Genomic DNA, 8399 nt, shown 5'->3' on the forward strand with positions numbered 1-8399 from the left:
TGGCTCCCAAGAATGCATACTGCAAGTAAGATGGGAGAGTTTTCAATTCCAGTACTAATGGCTCATTAATTGAGGGTTTTTCAGGAGGTGTGGTTCTGCTTTCCAAATTAAGATTCAGCTTTTTAGGGGCATACATATAAGAACCTATGCCTCGTAATGCATATACCATATTAACATATTCATCTTTCCCATTACTCTCAAAATTTATAATTACTAATGTGAACATTTCAACCCATACTCTTTCCTCAATAGGCACATCTTGTACAACCACATTATCATCCACTGTATCTATCACCACCATAACTCTTATATTATATAGTTTTTGACTATCATACACACATTAAAAAACATTTTTTCATTATTTAGTGTAAAGGTGATCTCCTCCAAATCCATATGGTTCAATAGTCATCCAGTGGATAAGAAGGGTATACCCAATAAGATCAGATCTTGGGCATCCACTTCATAATCTATAATTATGAAATCCACTAGGTATGTAAAGTATGTCACCATTACTTCTATGTCATGCAAAATACTCATTGTTTTCTTTACATATGAATCATCCATTAGTAGCCTTGCAGATGTAGGCTTGAGTTCTCCTAACCCCAACACCTTGTATATCACCAGTGGAATTTAATTAATGACCACTCCAAAATCACACAGTGCATGCTAAATGTCATAAGGCCCATTCGAACATGGAAAAGTGACAGTTATTGAAACACCTTGGGTTTGATCCTTAGAAATTTTCTGGGTTTTGAGCTTACTGAATATCATACGAATAGTGGTACTAGTCATATATTTGGGTATGATATCGCGATCATCACTAGTATCTTAAATAGTATAGGTTGGATGGGTTCTGTCTTAGGTACGAATGTATCATACTAGTTGTATAATGGGTACGAGTTGTATGATGTTAAGTCGTGTGATGCCCAAAGTCTAACCTAGGAAATCCTATTTTTCCTAGGGTATGGTTTCATGGAACTTGTTGTATACTTGGGCACGATTGGGAAATAGTGGTCGTATGTTGGACAGTGTTGGGGTACAAGGAAAGTATAAAGTACGAGTGGTAGGTACCACATGTATGATAGGGTACGAGTGGTATGGTGGATTTGTACCCTCTTGTGGAATTTTTATGTAGTTTATGTTGGGGGTAATCTGGATATTTCCCCTATTAAACTATTAAGGACCCATAACTTATTTCACTTTTTGGACACCTTTTACCCTAATATTCTAATCTTAAACACTTAGAAACTCTCTCAAATTCTCAAAAAAGCTCTTGAGTCAAGAAAGGCTAGGTTTTCATCAATAGGATAAATTTGGGGCTTACAAGGGTGGTTTCTCTCCATCTTCTTTTTAATCAAAGGCATGTTACCCCTTCCACATTGTTAGTTCCAACAAAAGGCATGTTTTATGAATCATTTTCATGAAAATTGTTGTTTGGTTTTAGGTTTTCAAATATATGTTGGGGGTTTTGGTTATAATGGTTGGTTATATTTTTCCTATGTCTTTTACTTATGGTGTTTATATTATAATGATGGTTTGAATGTTTGGTTGCATGGGAAAGGTTAGATTATTCTTGGTTTTGTCTTTAGAAACACTATGCCCTTAACATGTCTAATAAAATGCCTATGAGAATGCTTTTACTATATTGTTGGATTTTTAATGGAACTATTGTATAGTACAACTTAAAAATGGAACGCTAACAGGTATAAATGGTTTAAATGGTTTGATATGGTTAAATGGTAATGTCTTGGGAGTTATGGTTATGGTTTAATTGAATATTTTATAGGGTACAAGGGAATCCCCCAAGCAAACATAATAATGAACATCCTAGGGTACATTGCAATCCCTCAAGTAACTAAATCATGTAATCTATGGGTACATACAAATCAATTCTTCTCTAAAAAGTTGGATAACCAAAAACTCATAATGACCATACCTTGTTCAGAAAGAAGTCTGGGGAATATTGACCTCCCTAATTTTTAGATAATGGTCACTCGAAAAAAGATCAATCGTATAGAAACACCTAGCACCCTGAAGTTAATCGAATAGGTCATTATTCCCAAGAAGAGGATAGTTATTCTTCACTATAACCTTATTCAACTGACGATAGTCTATATATAACCGAAGAGACCCATCTTTATTTCTCACAAAAAGAATAGGAGCACCTGATAACGCTCCACTTACACGTCAATTTGAATGCAAGGTGGTCGTTGTCAATATAATTACCCAACTAAGAGTCGGAGTCAAATCCACGAGAAACAATGTTAGTGGCAATTGAGTAAGTTCAAAATAAAAGTTGATTGCTAAGTTCAAACCTATGATACAAAATGGTTTGGGGGTTTTCAATGTTTTTTTATCCGAAATTAAATCTTAGGCATCTAAGGGACCAACTCAAGTCTAAGAATGATTAGAGTGTAATCAATTAAAATGCATATTGGGAATATGGTTTCCTAGGGGAAAATTATGCATGGGATCGTGATGATTCGGTGCAAAATTTGAATCATTGATGATGTGGTAGGCTAGGTTTAAGGTTTTTGAGGCTATTTTTTCAACAAAACCTCAAAGATGTCACTCATTGACTATATTCTAAATCATATTCTAAACTATATTTTAATTCTAGTTGTTTTATGGTTTTATTTATCCAAATTAATCTTTCTTTAATCGTTCTCTTCCTCTTCTAAACTGATTTATATAATTAATTTTTTCGTATAGCCAACTTTGTTTTTCTCTAACTCTATTAATATATTCTAGCATTTTTAATCTGTATAATATCCATCTGAATAATAACTGTCTAAATTATTTCTACCATAGAAATCTATATTTTCTAATTCATCTTTTATCCAATTAGTACTGAGTAACTCATCTTCATAATCAAATTTTTTTTCCCAAATTATTTTCTTTATGTCTTCTAATTCTAAGTCTTTTATAATATATAAAACTAGTATCTTAGTTTTATCAAATATATATCTTGTCATATTATCCATAATATGCTTAGGTTTCTACGAATAACTTGGATAACTTGGAATTGGATTCTAGTAATTAATTGCTTTATCATAGTATTTATTAGTTGTTTGTTTTAATCTTAATAATTTTCATTAAGGAATTCTATGAATTTTATATCTTTAGTTCTTGTATATTCTTCTAAATTTGTTTTCATTAGTTTTTCTATTAATTGTATATCTTTCATATCCATTTTTCAATTTTCTAAATATACGTAATTTATCATGGTTGATGTGTAGGTTTGGTATGTAAGTATTTGTAAGAGTAGGTAGGTATGTGTGGTACGTAATTTATTCTAGTCATAAAATATTTATCAAATATTTTTTTCAATATGATTTTTCTTATATCTACAATTTCTATATCCTTAAGTATATATAAAACAAGTATTTTGAATTTTTCTACCATTTCATCAGATAAATAAGTATTCATTTTTTATATGATGCTTTTTCAAATTATTCCCTTGAATCATACACATAACAAAATATGATCATTTTAGATTACTATATACTAGATTATTCTTAAATAACATGTTCTTCGGTCAATATTAGCATGGTAATCTGGATACTTTTTCCTTAAACAGTGCTTCTACTCTGGCTACTCCCCTATCAAGGCTTTCTTACCTCACCGGTTTCACCTTTAGGATGGCATAGTTCTTAGAGATTTTTCTCCTTTTCTACTTTGCTAATAAAATTCTTAACATTCTATTTTTCAAATAATTCTACTATAAAGTAACTATCATGAACTTATTTTATCATATCATGATTGTCAGGAATTTATAAATTTAGCTATTCATAATCGTAAATAAATATATCCGTTCTGGTAGGTTTGATAATTCTGGACTTTGTTTATCCATAACTTTTCCTTGGAAATATATCTATTTTTTATTAAATATTCAAAAGTTTTTTGTTTACAAAAGAGGAGGCTTGCTTTCAACACATGAAAGTCTTGTCTCTAACTGAGCAAATTCTATGCTATTTATAATCCTAAAGGAAACGCGTAAACTTTTTACATCTTTACATCTGTCCTAATATAACTTTACACGTTACCTATATACTATTTCTAGTCAAAAACTTATAAAAACCAATAATGGTCCTATATCTTTACATTTAATGGCAAGTGCCAAAAGTCAAAAAGCCTATCCTAAAAATAGTAAAGCTATTAAATGTTCACATGATTTACGTATTACATATTTGACAAAGTTATCTTTTTCTTCATATGTCGCTTTCTTCACTTTGATGTTTTTGTCTCCTTATCTTTCCATTATTGCTCCATCTTCTTATCTTTTTGTCGTGTATCTTCCAGCTGTTGTTTTTATCTTCTTGCTATTGTGGCATCACATCTGGGATAAATTTGTGTCTGCCACTACATCTGCTACATATGTGGTCATCGTATCTTTGGCCAACCTGTTTACAAAATTGATCTATAGCTTCTTCTGAAATAATTCCTTTCGTAATAGATCTTGCGACTGGTAACTCTTCTGGTTTTAGGATCGTTATGACCTATTTTCTTATCTCTTCTTTGTCATTTGCTCTAATATTTTTACAAGTAGAGTAAACCAATAATTGATTTCTGTTATAGTAAATCCAAATTAGGTTTTGATTTATATAATTATTTACTAACTCAGTCAATATACTACGAAGTCCAATAACTCTCTCGTTTCGATAGAAGTCCAATATCTGATTTTTGGTTATCTCTTCTTCTTCGCATATTTCTTCAAGGATAATATAGTCTCGTGTCATTCCTATCTTGACAACAGTAATTATCTATTTTATTTCATCAAACAATATTTCTGTTGGTGCTGAGTAGAAATGGACATAGAATAACTATCCCTTCGTAATCCTTTTATAATCCATAAATTTTTTGTAAATATCTAAAATTCTTGTTAACTCTTCTCCAGTAATTGTGTAAACTGTAGATAATAGTCCATAATAGTAACATGAAGAAATTAAGTTTACACTGGTGCTAGGCAAAGCAATAAGTTCATTATAGTTCTGACATTTTTGTATAATATATCCTTGGTTTTGTTTTGCTAATTCTTCACTTTGGATAGGTTTTGTATTTAACAATTTTTGTAAGGTATAAATATTATCAATATATGTACGAGTGATATGGTTATAAGCCTGCTCTTGTTAATTGAGTGATTTGGAATATGTGTATATCTGGAGAGGTATAGATGACTCTGGTTTTTGTATATTTGGTGTATATGGTTTTGAAAATATCTGGTTGAGGTTATAATTCTTTTTCTTTGGTAGTTCAGATTAATTTTCAGTGACTATATTCTTTCCCTTGGATACATCACTTGCGCCTGCAGCTGTAACTGTAATTTCGTTAGTAATTTGAGTTTTTAGGTGTTTCCTATTGTCACCTTCTAGGTCTAGTTTTTTAATGTGCTCTTCCTGCACAGTATCTTTGCTAATAGCTTTTTGTTTTTTATAGTGCTGAACCAGCACTTTTACATTTGTAACTTCAGTAGTTAATCTGATAACTCTTTCTTGTAATAACTTCATTTGTTCAAACACTTGTAATATTAAGTCTGTTTGGGTATCTTTAACATCAGCTTCTTCCATTGGTAAATCAGTTTGAGTAGCTTTGTCTTGATATGTAATCTGCAATAACATTCTTGTCATTCTTGATTACTTCAATTGTAAATGTAAAATTTAATATATTCAATACTAATCTCCGGATTTCCTTTATCGTAACTGAGTTTTGTATTTTTATTGTTAACCACCATCAAACCTGGGTATTATCTGTTCTCACAATAAATTTGTTATATACAATATATGGTTTAAAGGTTAATAAACATTTATATAATGAACATAATTCTTTTCTATTTATTTTCCATTTTATTTCTGTTTCATTAAATGTTCCTGAATAATATCTACAATGATGTTCTATTTTTTCATTTTTGTACCTATATTTAAGTACTCCTCCATAACTATATTCACTTGCATCTGCTTCTACTATATATGTAAATTTTTTATTTTCGTCTAGGAATTGTAATTTTGGTAATTCTTTACAAAGTATTTTTATTTTCTGAACTTGTGTTTTGTCTTCCTCGTTGTAATTATATTCTACATCCTTTTTAAATTTTTTATGTAAAGGCTTTAGATTTTCTGCTAATTTTGGTATATATTCTCTTACTTGATTTACTAATCCTAAAAACGATTGTAATTTCTTTTTTGTATCTAATTCTTCTTTTGAATTTATTATTTTTTGTACCATATGTTGTTGCATTTTTACTTCACTTTTATCTATTTGTATCCCTTAAAATTCTATCTGGTTTTTCATAATTTCAGGTTTCTTTTCGCTTAAACTTATTCCTGATTTTTCTATTATATTTGTAAATTATTCTAGTAATTTTAAATGTTCTTCTTTAGTTTTTTGTATATAGTAGTATATCATCTATGTATACTATACAATTAAGTAATTGTTTAAAATAACTATCCAAAAAATGTTGCTATCTACCTAGTGCATTTTTATATCCAAATGGTAATATGTTTCATTTATAAAATCCTTGTAGTACCGTAAATGCGGTTAATTCCTTAGAATCTTCATCTAACTTTAAGTGATAAAATCCAGATTTACAGTCAAATTTACTAAAGTAGTTATATCCTTGTTATTGTCTTATTTTTAATATCTTATTTGGTATTGAATAATTATAGGTCATAGTTTTTGCATTTAAATTTCTATAGTCAATGACCATTCTACTTTTTCCTCTTTTTTATTCACTATTTTTATTTACTATAAATGCTGAACTATTGTGTTTACTATTACTTTTTTGTATATATTGTTTTTTTAATAATTCATCTATATGCATTTTAAATTCTTTTAAATCGTCAAAATTATATGTTATGTTATAGTAGTTTTATGTTTTTCCCATTCTTTTAATGGATCTTCACTATATAATTGTCTTAATTTTTTCTTTATTATTTCTACCTTATCTATTGAAAATATAGTTATTCCTTTTTTATTTATCGAAAATACAACTAGTTCTATTGTGTCTTCTGTATTTTTTATATTTTCTAACTTTTTTGTAATTTTTTCACTTCCTTCTATCCAATCAGTTTTCTTTCTTATTTTATTAATAACTCTTTTTGCTCTTACTTTTTGTTTACATGGTGTTGTAAACCACCAATCTATTTTAGTTATTATATGTGGATATAATTTATCTAAAAATGGCATTCCTAAAAGCATATCTTTTGATGTTAGTTCATAATTATAGATTTCTTCTATTGTTATTATTTTATCCCATATCTGTATTTTTACATTTTTAACTTTATATGTAATTAAAATTCCTTCATTATTAAATCCTTTGACTACTATTGGTGTTTTTAATTTATCCCATTTACTTTCTGGTAAACAGTTGTATCTACATAAGTTTGCTTCTGCTCATGTATCTATCATAGGTGTATAATACCTATTATAATATCCTTCTACTATTATTTTTACAAGTACATATATTTTCATATCATGTTAAAGTTCTTTTTATGAATAATTTCTCTTTATTATATGTTATAGATAATTGTGTATGTTCTATATTGTATGGTATTACTTATTCTAACCATTTTATTTCTAATATTGTATCTGCTTTTTGCATTTCTTCCTTTATTTCAAATTCTATTTTTATTTTCCTAACTCCTATTAGTATTTCCTTTTCAGCTATATTTACAACTTTGCCCCTAGCAGAAAATACCATTGTCCCGCGATCGTGGCTCGGTGATTGTTGAATTCTTTAAGCGATCGCAGCCAGCTAACTTCTTGACCTACCGCGATCGTGGTACCTGAGGCCCAGTCTTCACAGGTTTTCTAGTTTTTGCACTTCTCTTCCCTATTTGATCCTTTTTTAAGCTCAAATCCACATCTTTCCATCTCATACCCTGTTTGCCTGCAAAATATGGATATTAGTGCATATAGTTACACATATGTTTCATTTAAACATTTAAATCATGGTAATGTGCACGAATTTTTAGTGTGAATGGGTGGTAATTTCACTAATCATCAACACCCCATGGAGAACACTAGGACGGATAAAATTCTTATCAAGAAGATCCTTTAATTGTTTCTTTAGTTCAACCGGAGCCTTTCTATAAGGAGGAGTAGAATAGGACAGGTATTTGATAGAAGATAAATCCCAACGTCAATTTCCTTATCGGGAGGAATTCTAGGAAGATCATCGAGAAAATCTTTAGGAAACTCATTGACCACAGGGATAGAATGCAAAGAGGGACTCTAAGAGTTAGAATCCTTAACCCAAACTAGATGATATAGGCACACATTGGAAATCAATTTTCTAGCTTTATGATTAGAAATAAACTTCCTTTTTGGTTCTAAGTAACTCCCCTCTAATACAATCACTAGCTCATTAGCAAAATTGAAACTGACCGTTCGGGTCCTATAAT

The sequence above is a fragment of the Capsicum annuum genome, chromosome 3 (assembly GCF_002878395.1).
Source record: "Capsicum annuum cultivar UCD-10X-F1 chromosome 3, UCD10Xv1.1, whole genome shotgun sequence".
Classification (NCBI taxonomy): Eukaryota; Viridiplantae; Streptophyta; class Magnoliopsida; order Solanales; family Solanaceae; genus Capsicum; species Capsicum annuum.